We start from the raw sequence: 12686 nt of genomic DNA, 5'->3' as shown, positions 1-12686 counted from the left end.
ATAGACGCTTTGGCACAATGCTCTCCTGGGCCGAACAAAACTTTGTTGATTAGCAAACACTTCTAGAAAATGGAACAAAATCCAGGGGGCACCGTGAGCCCTCGCAGGTGCGCTTTGCACCTCTCCTCGACCCGGCCGCTTGACTCTCTCCTCGCTCGCGGCCCCGGGGACCCTCTCCTCGCACCCCCTCCCGGCCCCGGGACCCTCTCCTCGACCCCGGCCCCGCAGCCCGGGCGCCCCGACCTGGGGGTCCACTCATTACGCCCCGGGGGATGAACGCATCCCCACGAGGTCGGGGACGCCGGCAGCAACGGAAGCCTCCCTTGGCTGTTTTTGGAGAACAAAGGCACACATCCGTTCTCCATGACCTCCGCCTCCATATATAGAAAATTATCCAAAGGGATGCCCTACCAGGGCCTGCACAGACAGCGTCCTGAGGCAGGGCTCTCACAGGCCAGCTGCTGGCTGGAAGGCTGCAGAGGAGTTGCCTTAAAGGAGAACATACTGTTTTGTTTTGTTTTGTTTTTTCTAGAAATGCTCACCAGAGGGCTGCAGGCAATTCCAGATCTGTGAGCTCAGGACTCTGTGCAGCCTTTTTCTGTTTTACCCCTGTGCAATGTCCACGTGTTGAGTTTATGTTTAAGATAGGGTCAAACGATTTTATTCGCCATCCCCTGACAAGTCCAGAAGCATCCATGCTTCAGTGCTGTGTGACAGGTGCTGCTCTTTTGCTGGCAGATTGTGGAAATCCACGTGTCCTGTCATCCCCCTACCTGTGATAGGCCATCTTTGTAAAGTGAGTAAAGAGGGTTTATGCCCCCAAATAAGAACTGGTAAGTTCGTGCCGCATCTGGGTCACAAGGTGAGGTCAGATATGCTCTCTGGGGATTAATGGAAGCTGCGGGCTCGGCAGTGGCAAGCACAGAGAGTCTGGCATCAGGAAGTGGGCACTGCCACTTCCTTGTTTGGTGAGCTTGAGCACACTGGCATGTTTTGTGTTCCCACTCTGAATCTCTAAGAGGAAAATACACCCATCAAAACCAGTTCCTGCTTCCCTCAAGGGTTGTGCTGGAGGGCGAGTATTCATACTCTGGGAGCCAGCTTTTTGCCACCCTGTGTCACCCCCTGCCACCACTCAGGCATGCCAGCTCTAAGCAAATGCAAACACAGGCTTGGGCTATGCCATGTTGCTGCTCTGACAAAGACAGCAGCTGACAGATGTTGGACATCAGGCTGGTCACCAACTCCAATTCGACGGAGCTTCACTGTGGAGAGCGGGTACAACCGGTCAGAGACAGGAATGCAGTATGACAACTATGCCAGCTCAGGGGCATCCTGTTCCAGACAAAGCCCTGGGGCAGCCCTAAGTCAAGGTGGTGTTTTAGCACTAAAAGCATTTTGATGACCTGGTGTAACAGAACTGGAAAGGAAGCATCTTATGGGACATTCATGATTCCCCAAATTGGAGTGCAATGAAACAGTTCTATTGAACTTGGAAATCTCCAAAGAAAAATCAGCTTTCATTTGTCAATCGTGCAGTTCACTTCATTCGTAGAACAAATCTGTTTGCCTTTGTTTTTGTCCTGGTAAAATAAAAGTGTATTGAAATCTCTAGCAATCATTGACCACCACTTCATGTGCTTATACAAGGAAACCCTCCAGACCACCAGAACTGGGATGTGTGTGAGGGCCCACTTTATCCTGGGTCCAAATGATCTTTACCAAATACCGGAGGAGAAAAGGTGAGGTTAATAAAGGTTCGTGCCCAGAGAGGGGTGAGTGGGCCTGCAGAGAAGAAAGATTGCTCAGCAGCCCCCTGGTTATCTCAACTTTCTCCCTGACTTCGCACGGTGGTAAGTCTTGGACTGAATTCTGTGGGCACTGCTGCTTCTAAGAGAGCATCAGATTGGCCAGGGTGCATTCAGTTCTGTTCAACAAATGATCATGGCACACCTCCTAGCACCCAGCACTATGCTCTCTGCATCAGGGATGCAAAAATGGTGATGACATAGATCCTGACCTCCAGAAGTTTACAGTCGTGTGGAAGAGAAGGAAAGTGAATAGACAAATACGACACAGTTTTTGTGTACTGTGAAAGAAACGTGTAAGAGGATGCTACGTGAAGAGAGATAAATGAGCAGTCTACCCCAAGGGGAGAAGCCAAGGAGGAGGTGACCCCTGGGGATAAGGAGACTTTTCCTGGGCAGACAGAGGAGGAGGGCCCCCAGGCTGTGGAAGAACAGGGCTGTTGAGAACTTAGGACAAACAGGATTTCATGATTGATTAATGAAAATTAAATTCCTACCACGTCTTCAAGACACATGAGCTACAAAATTTCTAAACTTCAAAGACAGTAACTGAGAGCCTGTTCCATACTCTGGGACTCCCTCCATCTTTATTTATTTATTTATTTTTTTGAGGAAGATTAGCCCTGAGCTAACATCTGCCACCAATCCTCCTCTTTTTTGCTGAAGAAGACTGGCCCTGAGCTAACATCCATGCCCATCTTCCTCTATTTTATATGTGGGATGCTGCCACAGCATGGCTTGATAAGCAGTGCGTAGGTCCACACCCGGGATCTGAACTGGTGAACCCTGGGCCACCAAAGCAGAAGGTGCGAACTTAATCACTGTGCCACTAGGCTGGCCCCTCCCCCCATCTTTGATAACACAAAAAGCCCTGGCCAGGAAAGAGAGGGGGCTTTTGTCAGGCAGGTGACTTGGGCAAAATCTGTGCTGTCACCTCCTTCCTTGCCTTCCACCCAAAAGATGGGGGGGATGGGGCGGGGTAGTGCTACCTCCTTTATTTCCTGCCCTATAAGAACTGTGATTTGCTGGGGACAGAGCAGCTGAGGTGTGCCTTCTAGAGGAGAGAAGGGCTGGCCATTACTCTGGGGAGGCACCAGGAGGGGCTGTTCATTGAGTGGACCCGTATATGCAGGGCTTGTGGGGAAAAGACATACGGAAGTTCCCTACAGATCAGATGTGGCCATGCAGGACAGGGGGCAGTTTGGAGGTCTCTGAGACCCTGCGTGGAGCAGACGCTTGTGGCATCAGGCCCAGGCTGAGGAAAGAATTCTAAATAACCCCCAAACGGAGAAGCCTTTGTCCTGTAAGTGGGCTGCAGGCTGGCGGGGAGGGGGTCTCCAGGTACAGTAACCTCCGAAGAAGATGAGACAGCTCTCCATGAGAGAAAAGCCAGGACCGGGCCCCGTGAGTGAGGCCAGCTGGGTCAGGCCCAGTTCAAGTAAGACTTTACTATCCCTTTCTCTCTCCTCTCCTCCCAGCACTGACCCTTCAAGGGACACTGCAGACTTCCAGCCTGATGGGGACTCAAGCCAGGCAAACAGAGAGTCTGCATTTGACCAGTCCTTAGGACTGGAAATACTAATTTCTTAATTGAGTGTTTTAAAGCAGATCTGGTTGTCTGTCGTCCGAGGGTGGGAAGAAAAGCCCTGGAAATCGACAGGGTCCTCCCGTTGTCCGTGCTACTGACAAATATTGATGTGTTTTGATCCAATCACAGGCCAAGTTTATTCAACAACCAGTCACAACTGGATGTGGTGAGTGAGGAGAAGGAGGAGTCAAGAATGATGTCCACTCTGAGATTCCATTCTGACAGCCATGAGGGTCATTGAGGACAGAAGCACACCCACCTAGTGTGGGGGTCCAGCAAGGCTCTGCCCTCAGGGTGAGGATGGATTAAAATACCGCCCCCCCCCATACATGATTGAACATTGGTACTAAAGGGAGTAGGGGCAGGGCAGAGCGAGAACTACCTCCTGAGAATTGGTGAGTATAAGCAGCCTGTGGCCTGAATTCACTCCTATGTAATCTAAAAACAGCAAAACCTCAACTTGAGAATTGCATGCAGTCTAGAAGGGTTCTTACCCCAGGTCCTAGCAGAAGTGAACAGAAATGCTCTCTACAGAAACCACATTAAACCCAGGATTCAGAGAACTCCCTGCGATATGGTTCCAGGGAGGGTGAGATCACAGTCACTGAACACACAGACCACAAGGACACAGGGATCGGCAAAGCCAGCAAGACAAACGACGGCGGAATCAGACACGTGGACTTCGCTCCTGGACTTACCGGATGTAGTGTATAAAATTATCACCTCTAATATCTTTAAGTAAATACAAGGAAGAAATGAAAACATGACTGAAGAGCAAGAGACTCTCAGAGCCACCAAAGAAATAGAAAAACGAACAAAATCCTTCTGCAATTGAAACAATGCAGTACTGGACACAGATTAGATACAGCTGAACAGAAAAGTATTCTTTATGAGAGAGTGCGTTTGATACAGCTGAGCACAGGTGGAGGCTCTTAAGTGCACAGTGCTACAAAGTATTGCGTGATGGAGTGTACCCTGGAGAGTGAAATATCTAGAATTAAATTTCTACCCACTGTTCTGATTGTGACTTGATCTTTGCTGTAGCTCTCTGAGCCTCTAGAACAGGGGTTCTCAACTGGAGGTGACTTTGTCCCCCAAGGGGACATTTGGCAATGTCTGGGGCGCCCACAACTGGGGGCGACAGGAGGGAAGCTACTGGCATCTAGTGGGCAGAGGCCAGGGACGCTGATGAACGTCCTACAGTGCACCGGACCGCCCCTCAGCAAAGAATGATCCCGTCCCGCAGGCCATCCTGCTGAGGTTGAGAGAACCCACTCTGTGCGATGCAGAGGGAGGAGGGGAGACAGAGAGAGAAGAGGAGGAGAAGAAACCTGTGGCACCTTTCTCACAAGGTTGTTACCTACAAAAATGGCAATTTCATGCAGCTAAACCAATATACGCAAATGCTCTGCAAATTGTAAAGTGCTCAGCAAGGTTATTTGTTAAAAATCCCAGAGTTTCACACAGAAAATGAATGACAGGACTAGGAAAGGCGTAGACCCCAAATTCTAGAATTTGTATCTGAAAGCTGTCTCTATTAAACTATATTGTCTTATGCAGGGCATGACCTGTTGCCCAAATCAGAAGGTGAGAATTCCCATTAGCTTCTGTCGCTTCTTTATTCCTTATGTTTAACGACTTACTTAGACTTGTCTGTGATCCTCTCTAAATATTGTCCATTTCTCCCCTTCTTTCCAAGTAACACAGTTGGGGCCCTCATCAGTAATTCATAGCAATTACTGGCTAAATGCCATCCCCACAACCTGTCTGCAATCCTGCTCCCAAACTGATCTTTCTAGAAGCAAATCAGGTCGTGTCACCCCCAATGCACCATAGCTCCCCATGTCTGCCAGGATAAAGTGCAAACTCCAGAGCTTGGAGGCTGTATTCTTCTTGATCACGTCTCCCTCTGCTTCACTATTTGCCTCACCCACCTCTACCCCAGGACTCGGGCTATGCCTGCCATGCCGACATGCTGTGTGAAGATGAACTTCCAGCCCCCATGATGCTGTGTGTGCTGGTCACTGCTGGGACATCCTTCCTGCCCTCCTGCCTCCACCCACTGGCCAGCCCTCTTTCTAGATTCAGTATTGCTCCCCGGAAAGCCCAGCAAAATCCATCCACACCACAGGCTGTCTCAGGGAGTCCTTCCCTGGGGTCCCCGTTTTACTAATCACACTGGATTACAGCTCTTGCCTTTTCTCTCTGCCCCTCCCATCAATTTGGAAATACTCAGGATACCCACTGTCCAGGGCATGCCATATGTGTTTGTTTAAAGGGATGTTATGATGACTATTTTCAGAGATTTGCTGGTTATGAAGAGCTGGTCCTACATTAGTATTTCATGTCTGTAATACACATGAAATCTATGAAACAGACATGGTAAACCCCATGTAATGAGGTGAAGAGACTGAAGCCCAGGGAGGTGAACCGACCATCTACATTTACACAGCAAGATGAAAAGGGATCCTACAAGGTCTGCATGTCAATGAGTTCACAAATTCTCAATGTGTCAAGCACTGCACTAGCTGTGTGTCAAAAGAAATCCCAAGAGGGAGTAGCAATCAAGAGGGCCAGAGGCCAGGATCCTCATTTCCCTAGATAATTACGCTTGGTCAAGAAATGCTATAAAGCCAAGATCCTGCGGACACCGCATCTCACAGACAGAAGTCCCAGGTGGCGGCCTCTGCCGGCTTCATTATGGCCTTGGGGTCAGACACTGTGAGTGCCTTTGGCAGCAGGAATGCTGTGGTGTTTTCTTGTTCAAGGTTAGTTTACTCATGAGACAGAAGAGGGACACCAAAATGAGGCTTTTTCTACGCAAAAGCATCAAGAGAAAAAGGCACCCCAGTGCATGTGTGCAGGGTAAGAAATTTGAGAAACATGTAATGTAGATGCTATAACCTACCTCTGGTCTTTTCTAATCATCTATATTTTTAAAGACAGAGGGGCAAAAGAACCATTCTTTCGTTGGGAGGCGACAGTGTCTGCAGAACGTCTGGGTTCGAGCTTTACTGTGGTTCCCACGTCGTGATGGGTTGAATTGTGCCCCCGCTCAAAAGATATGTTGAAGTCCTGAGCCCCAGTACCTCGGAATGTGACCTTGTTTGGAAATAAAGTTGTTGCAGGTGTCATTAGACAAGATGAGATTACAGTGGAGTAGAGTGGGCCCTAATTCAACATGACCATGTCCTCATAGGAAGGCCATGTGAGGGCAGAGGCAAGGGAAGAAGGCCATGTGACAACAAAGGCAGAGATTGGAGTAATGCAATCACACACCAAAGAATGTCAAGGCCACTGGAGAAGCCAGAAGAGGCAAGGAAGAATTCCCCTACATGTTTCAGAGGAGCATGGCCCTGACAACACCTTAATTTCAGACTTTTCGCCTCCAGAAATGCAACTGTGAGACAATAAATTTCTGCTGTCTGAAGCCACTCAGCTTGTGGTGCTTTGTTATGGCAGCTCCAGGGACCGACACACACTTGTCACTCCACAAAGGTTACCGTGAACCTTCGTGATGAGGATGACCAATAACAAGGCTCACAGGTGAAGGGAGCACTTGATCTAACAGAGTACAAGGCAACTTAGCTGTGAAGAGAGAAATAAGGGGCTTTTCCTCGTCAACCCAAGCCTATATCTAAATTATAGGGGAACTTTTAAAGGAAGGGAGTTAGCAGGAAAGAGGAAACAGGTTAAAACTATAGCAGGAAGGATTTCTGTAACTTAAAAAGGAAAAAAAAAAAAACCCTTCTAACAGAACATTCTCTGAAGACTTGGAATGAGTACAAAGGAGAAGGTGAAATCCTTGCCAGAATTTTTTAGCAAGAAATGTTCATCTTGTAAAAAAGATTTCATAGACATCTAGAGCATTTCAGGCACTAAGTACTTATACTAGAGATGGAAACTAGATGAACACGTTAAGGAAATACTCAGGGACACCAAAACAACAGGGTGTAAGCCCCATGGAATATGGTGCTTGTGGTCCATCCTCCTAATCTTTCTCATCAGAGGGGCACAGGGGGAGTCTGGGGTGGGGGGACCATGCTTGGGACTATGATGGGTTACATATGTAGAGGAGCATTCCTGAGACACGCAAAAATGCTGGATAAAACAAAGTGAAAACCTTTTTTATGGCCGATCCAATAGTAAGTGGGGGAAAATAAATTTTTAGGCCAAAAATGAGGATAAGAAGACATTTCCCAAGATCAAGCAGTGTTATGAGCAGAATTTGTCCTGGAGGCTATGTCAATCCTGTAATCTAGACCTGAGGTTTTAACAAGGTTTGGGGAAAGGGGGAAACTGGAGAAAGCCTGGGGTCACAGCCACTCTGCTTCAGGTCAGGATCCCTAGAGAGCAAACTCTGATGGGTGAGCAAGGAAAATCTCACCCTGCAGGAGGAGAGTTGCTATTCAGATGTGAGCACCAGAAAGAGAAGGTGAGAGAATTCCCATGAACCAGCCCTGATGGCCTCATGGTTAAAGGTCAGAGCGCTCCACTCCGGCAGCGTGGGTTCAGTTCCTGGTCATGGAACCACACCACTCCTCTGTCAGCAGCCATGCTGTGGTGGCAGCTCACATAGAAGAACTAGGACTCACAACTAGAATATACAACTATGTACTGGGGCTTTGGGTGGGGGGAAAAAAGAGGAAGATTGGCAACAGATGTTAGCTCAGGGCAAATCCTTCCCAGCAAAAAAAAAAAAAAAAAAAAGAATTCTCTTCTTGGATTTCTGAAGTTCATGCTCATTCCAGTTCGAGGGCAAAATTCACACTCCTAGTGTGGCCTCAAAAACTTCAAGCCAAAAATCTACCATTTGAAGGTCCTAGACTGTAGTAACCTGAGGATCAGGCAGAAGAAAATATAAGTCGTGTGGAAGAACATACTTTAAACATGTCGCAAAGCTTAAACACATAGAAAATTCTAAGGGACGTGAGCCCACAATCATAAATTGTTGAATACACAAGGAAATAAGCTACCACAAGCAAGAGTCAGTAGAAATAACAATTAGCAGAATCAGACTTGTAAAGACTGAAGACGTTCAAATTTTTGTATAAATAATATAAAATATGTTCAATATGTTTCAAAAAACAAAAAGGGGGATGGAGAGCATTACAAGGAAGTTATAGACTATAAATGATCGAGCAGATTTGGAAATGTAAGCATAACTTTAAAAATTAAACTATAATAATTTCAATTAGAAACTCAATAGGTAGATTAAACAGCAGTTTAGACCAAGTCCAAAAAAAGAGTCAATAATGGAGAAGTTAGATCTGACAAAAATTGACAGAATGCAAATGAGAAAGTCAAAAAGATGGGAAATATGAAAGGCAGGCTAAGAGACATGGAAGACAGATGGAGATAACTCCAGCCTGCGTCTGAGTCTTAAAATGAGAGCGAGGAAAGGAAAGTAGGCACGCATTATTCAAAGAGATGAGATAATAATGAGAATTTCTCAGAGTTGATAAAATACACCAATCTTCATATTTATAAAGGCCTCCAAATCCTAAGGAGAATGAAATAAATCCATACCTACATACCTCATATTAAATCTGCAGAATGCCAAAAACAGAAAAAGAAAATCTCTCCAAAGCAACCGGAAGAAAAGACAGATTTTCCACAAATGAATGTTAGAATGTCAACTAAGATCCAAACAGCAATATCGGAAGCCAAAAGAGAGTGGAATACTGTCTGCAAATTGCTAAGAGAAAATAATTTCAACCTCAAATTCTCTACCTTTGAAAATCTTTCAAGAATGAGGGCAAAACGAAGACACTTCCAGATAAACAACCTGAGATAATCCACTTCTAATGAAAATTTATGAGTAAAGCTAAACACCCATATCTAAATAAAAAGAAATAAAAGTCTTGCATGATTTGTGGATGTACATCAGTTAGAGATGAAATCTTGATTTAAAAAATAGCATATACAGAAGGAAGGGGAATCAGTTACAATTTTCTGATGTCCTAGAATTTTCCTGGAAGTCGATAAAGATGTGGATTAATTTTAGGCTGAGTTAAGAGTACATGCTAATATTTCTAGAGTAACCCATAAAAAAATAGAAATCCTGTGTGTAATTGCTAAACAAATAGAGGCAAAAGCATAGAACAGGAAAAGCAATCTAAAAGAGGGCAAGAAAGAAGGGAAGAAAGAAATTTAGAAAAAGTGGCATAAGTAGAATAGGCAAACTGTGGGGAGTGGCAATCTGAGTGTCTCTGCATTCTTCATTTATTTATTGCTGAGTACAGGGAGAGCACAAGGCACTGCCTGATCTTAATTGAGGCCACTTCTCAGGGTTGTGATTGCAATGAGGAACTTTGAAGGATGAAGTAATATTTTCCTCCAAAACAAACAGCAGGCTTGCTTACCCCTTGTTAACAAACACCAGGATCCCCATATTCAGTGTTGTTCAATCGGGATTCAATTTCACTGTGAGCATAGCATCCATCTGGGGCCCCCTGCACTGCCACCTTGAGCCTTGGGTGCAAAGGAAACCAATGCAAATATGGTAGTCATGCCGTGAGCGATGAAGTCCCTTCTTTCTGATCCTGGGAGCTTATGTCTTCTTCCAGCATCCAGGAAACAGTAACAGGCTGATTATTACTTTGTAAGTAAGGCAAAATCAAGTCCTAGGGCCTCTACAAACTAAAAGGGTAGAAACAAATCAAAATATATCAAGAATTACAGTTAATGTTAGTGGTCTAAGCTCTCCAGTTAAAAGACGAGTGTCAAACTTGTTTAAAATAAATTTAATTATAAAACCATGTCTAAAACAAGAGAGAAAGAACTTTTCAAATAAAAGAATTTTAAAAGATATATCAAGCAAATACTAACGAAAAGAGAGCTGATGAAGCAATATTAATGTCATATGTTACAGCATAAGCATTCAAAGATATAAAAAAACACTACATATTGATGAATGTTTCAATTTGCCAAAAGATACAATAATTCTAAACTTGTGTACACCAAATAATATAGCTTCAAAATATCTTAATCAAAAATTGACAGAACCAAGGGGAGAAATTGACAAATCCATTATCATTTGGGGAAATGCTTGACGTATCTTTCAGTAAATGATAAATCAAGCAGAAAAACAAAAATCAGTAAGTATTTCGATAATTAAACAATAATTTAAGAAAGTTGACTTAAGAACACATATAATACACAACATCCGATCACCTAGCTTGTGCATTCTTTCCAAGTATACACAAAATATTTACAAAAATTGACCATGTTGTAATCTAGGCCACAAGCACAGACCAGTAAATTACCTAAAAAATAATAACACAAATAATTGTTACCATATAGAGTGATTTTTCTTCCATACCATAAAGATCACTTTTATTTCATTATTAATAACCTCATATGATTGGAAAATTTTAAAATATAATTTTAATAGTGCTCCCATGTATTGAAGCTGGTGTTCTATGAGAGGATTCACAAAACAGCCACCACGTTTGTTTGTTTTGTTTTTGTTTTTGGTGAGGAAGATTGGCCCTGAGCTAACATCTGTTGCCAATCTTCCTCTTTTTGCTTGAGGAAGATTGGCCCTGAGCTACCATCTGTGTCCATCTTCCTCTATTTTGTATGTGGGATGCTGCCACAGCATGACTTGATGAGCAGTGTATAAGTCCATGCCTGGGATCCAAACCCACAAACCCAAGGCCACCGAAGCAGAGCATGCAAACTTTACAACCGTGGCACCAGGCAGGCCCCAAAACAGCCATGATGTTTTGACACAAATCTCGGACCTATTTCCAGATCAATGCCTTGGGATATGCTCCTTTTCCTATAATCCCAAGCAAGGCTGCCAGCCCTCACCCCATTCTACGGAACCGACTCAATATAAACACCTAAACTGACCTCTGCTCTCCAAGCTCACCTCACTGCCCTCTTCCTCTTGCTACCTGTGCTCCAGCCCACTGGCCCGCTCTCAGCTGTTCAGATACACCACACTCCTCCCTGTCTTGAGCCACTGTAGATCCAATTCCCCCCATCTGGACCATGCTGTACCCCACCTCTCACTCTCCGAGACTAGAACCCGCCTCCAGCCCTCACGCCAATCCCGGTCCTTCAGGGATGCTATCCATGACCCCCCAGAATCAGCCAAGCCCCCACATAGATCCTCTTAAGGTAACAGGAATTACTTAAGTTGGAACACTTACGTATACTTGCGGGATCATTTAATTAATGCTTTTACCCCCACTGGACTGCAGACTCTGTGAGGACAGGAATTGTGTCTATTTTGCCAGCCACTGCACACAGTTATGACGGCTGGTACATGCAAAACAAATATTTGCTAAAAGGACAGATGAGTGAATCAGGCAGTGAACTGGTAGCCAGATAGCCACCGTTGGTTTTGCGGCACAACGTGCTTTGTGACATGGGGCAGAGTGTAGAATGAGGATTGACTTGGAAAGCCTAGCTCCTCCCCCCTTTCTCCCCCTCTTCCCTCTTCCTCTCATTCAGCCAGTAATTAGCACATCACCTAACTGAGGGGCCAAGTTAGGAACCCTGAGTAATATTTTTAGGTTCGCTAAGGACATACGCCATACACTATTTAAAAAGAAAATAGAATTCTTTAGTAGAGAACAGATGTTGGACTCACAGTGGTACATCCTGAAGGTCAACCTTGTGTCCAGCCCATGTTTCTGAACCAATGTGTGTCCCACTTAGGATGCCTGCTCCCCCAGCCCATGACATCACTGCTTCCGGTTATTCTTGTGACTCTGCTTCCTTCCCGGGACAACTGGCTGGGGAGTCTGCTGACTTTTCAGGAAGTCTGAGACTCCAACCCTGTCATCGTTTGCCGGGGACCAGCTGCTTTAGCTAAATCTCCCCGTCTTCTCAGGCGAGGATTAGACTTAAGTTGCAAAAAGGAAAGTATATTGCAAAAGCATTTTAGCTTGGAAATATTTTAAATAACAGCCTGAAAATATAAAAAAACCCAAAAGAAATTAAGCTCTGGGAATTTGTCATTTCCATGTAGTATTAACAGGACTGGTGCTGTGTTTCATGTCCCCCAAAAAGATATATTGAAGTCCCCGTCCCCAAACCTGTGAATGGGACCTTATTTGGAAATACTAGGGTCTTTGCAAATGTAACCAAGTGATGAAGAGGTCATAATTGGATTAGGGCGAGCCCTGAATCCAATACGACTGGTGTCTTCATAAGACACACACACAGAAGAACCCAACGTGAAAATGGAGACAGAGACTGGAGTGATGCCTCTATATGCCAAGGATGCTAAGGATCCGAGCAACACCAAAAGCTGGAGAGAGGTAGGGTCAGAT

The 12686-nt window shown here is 45.1% G+C and overlaps 1 protein-coding gene across 6 annotated transcripts in view; it reads right to left on the bottom strand.

The window, feature by feature from the left end:
* Window positions 1–12686, bottom strand: part of RPS6KA2 (ribosomal protein S6 kinase A2) — a 367321-nt gene that overhangs the window by 184365 nt on the left and 170270 nt on the right. The window lies entirely within an intron of this gene.

The sequence above is a fragment of the Equus caballus genome, chromosome 31, assembly GCF_041296265.1.
Source record: "Equus caballus isolate H_3958 breed thoroughbred chromosome 31, TB-T2T, whole genome shotgun sequence".
In the NCBI taxonomy this organism is placed as follows: domain Eukaryota; kingdom Metazoa; phylum Chordata; class Mammalia; order Perissodactyla; family Equidae; genus Equus; species Equus caballus.
The sequence above is the reverse complement of the archived record's forward strand: the minus strand, read 5'-3'. Positions and strand labels throughout refer to the sequence as shown.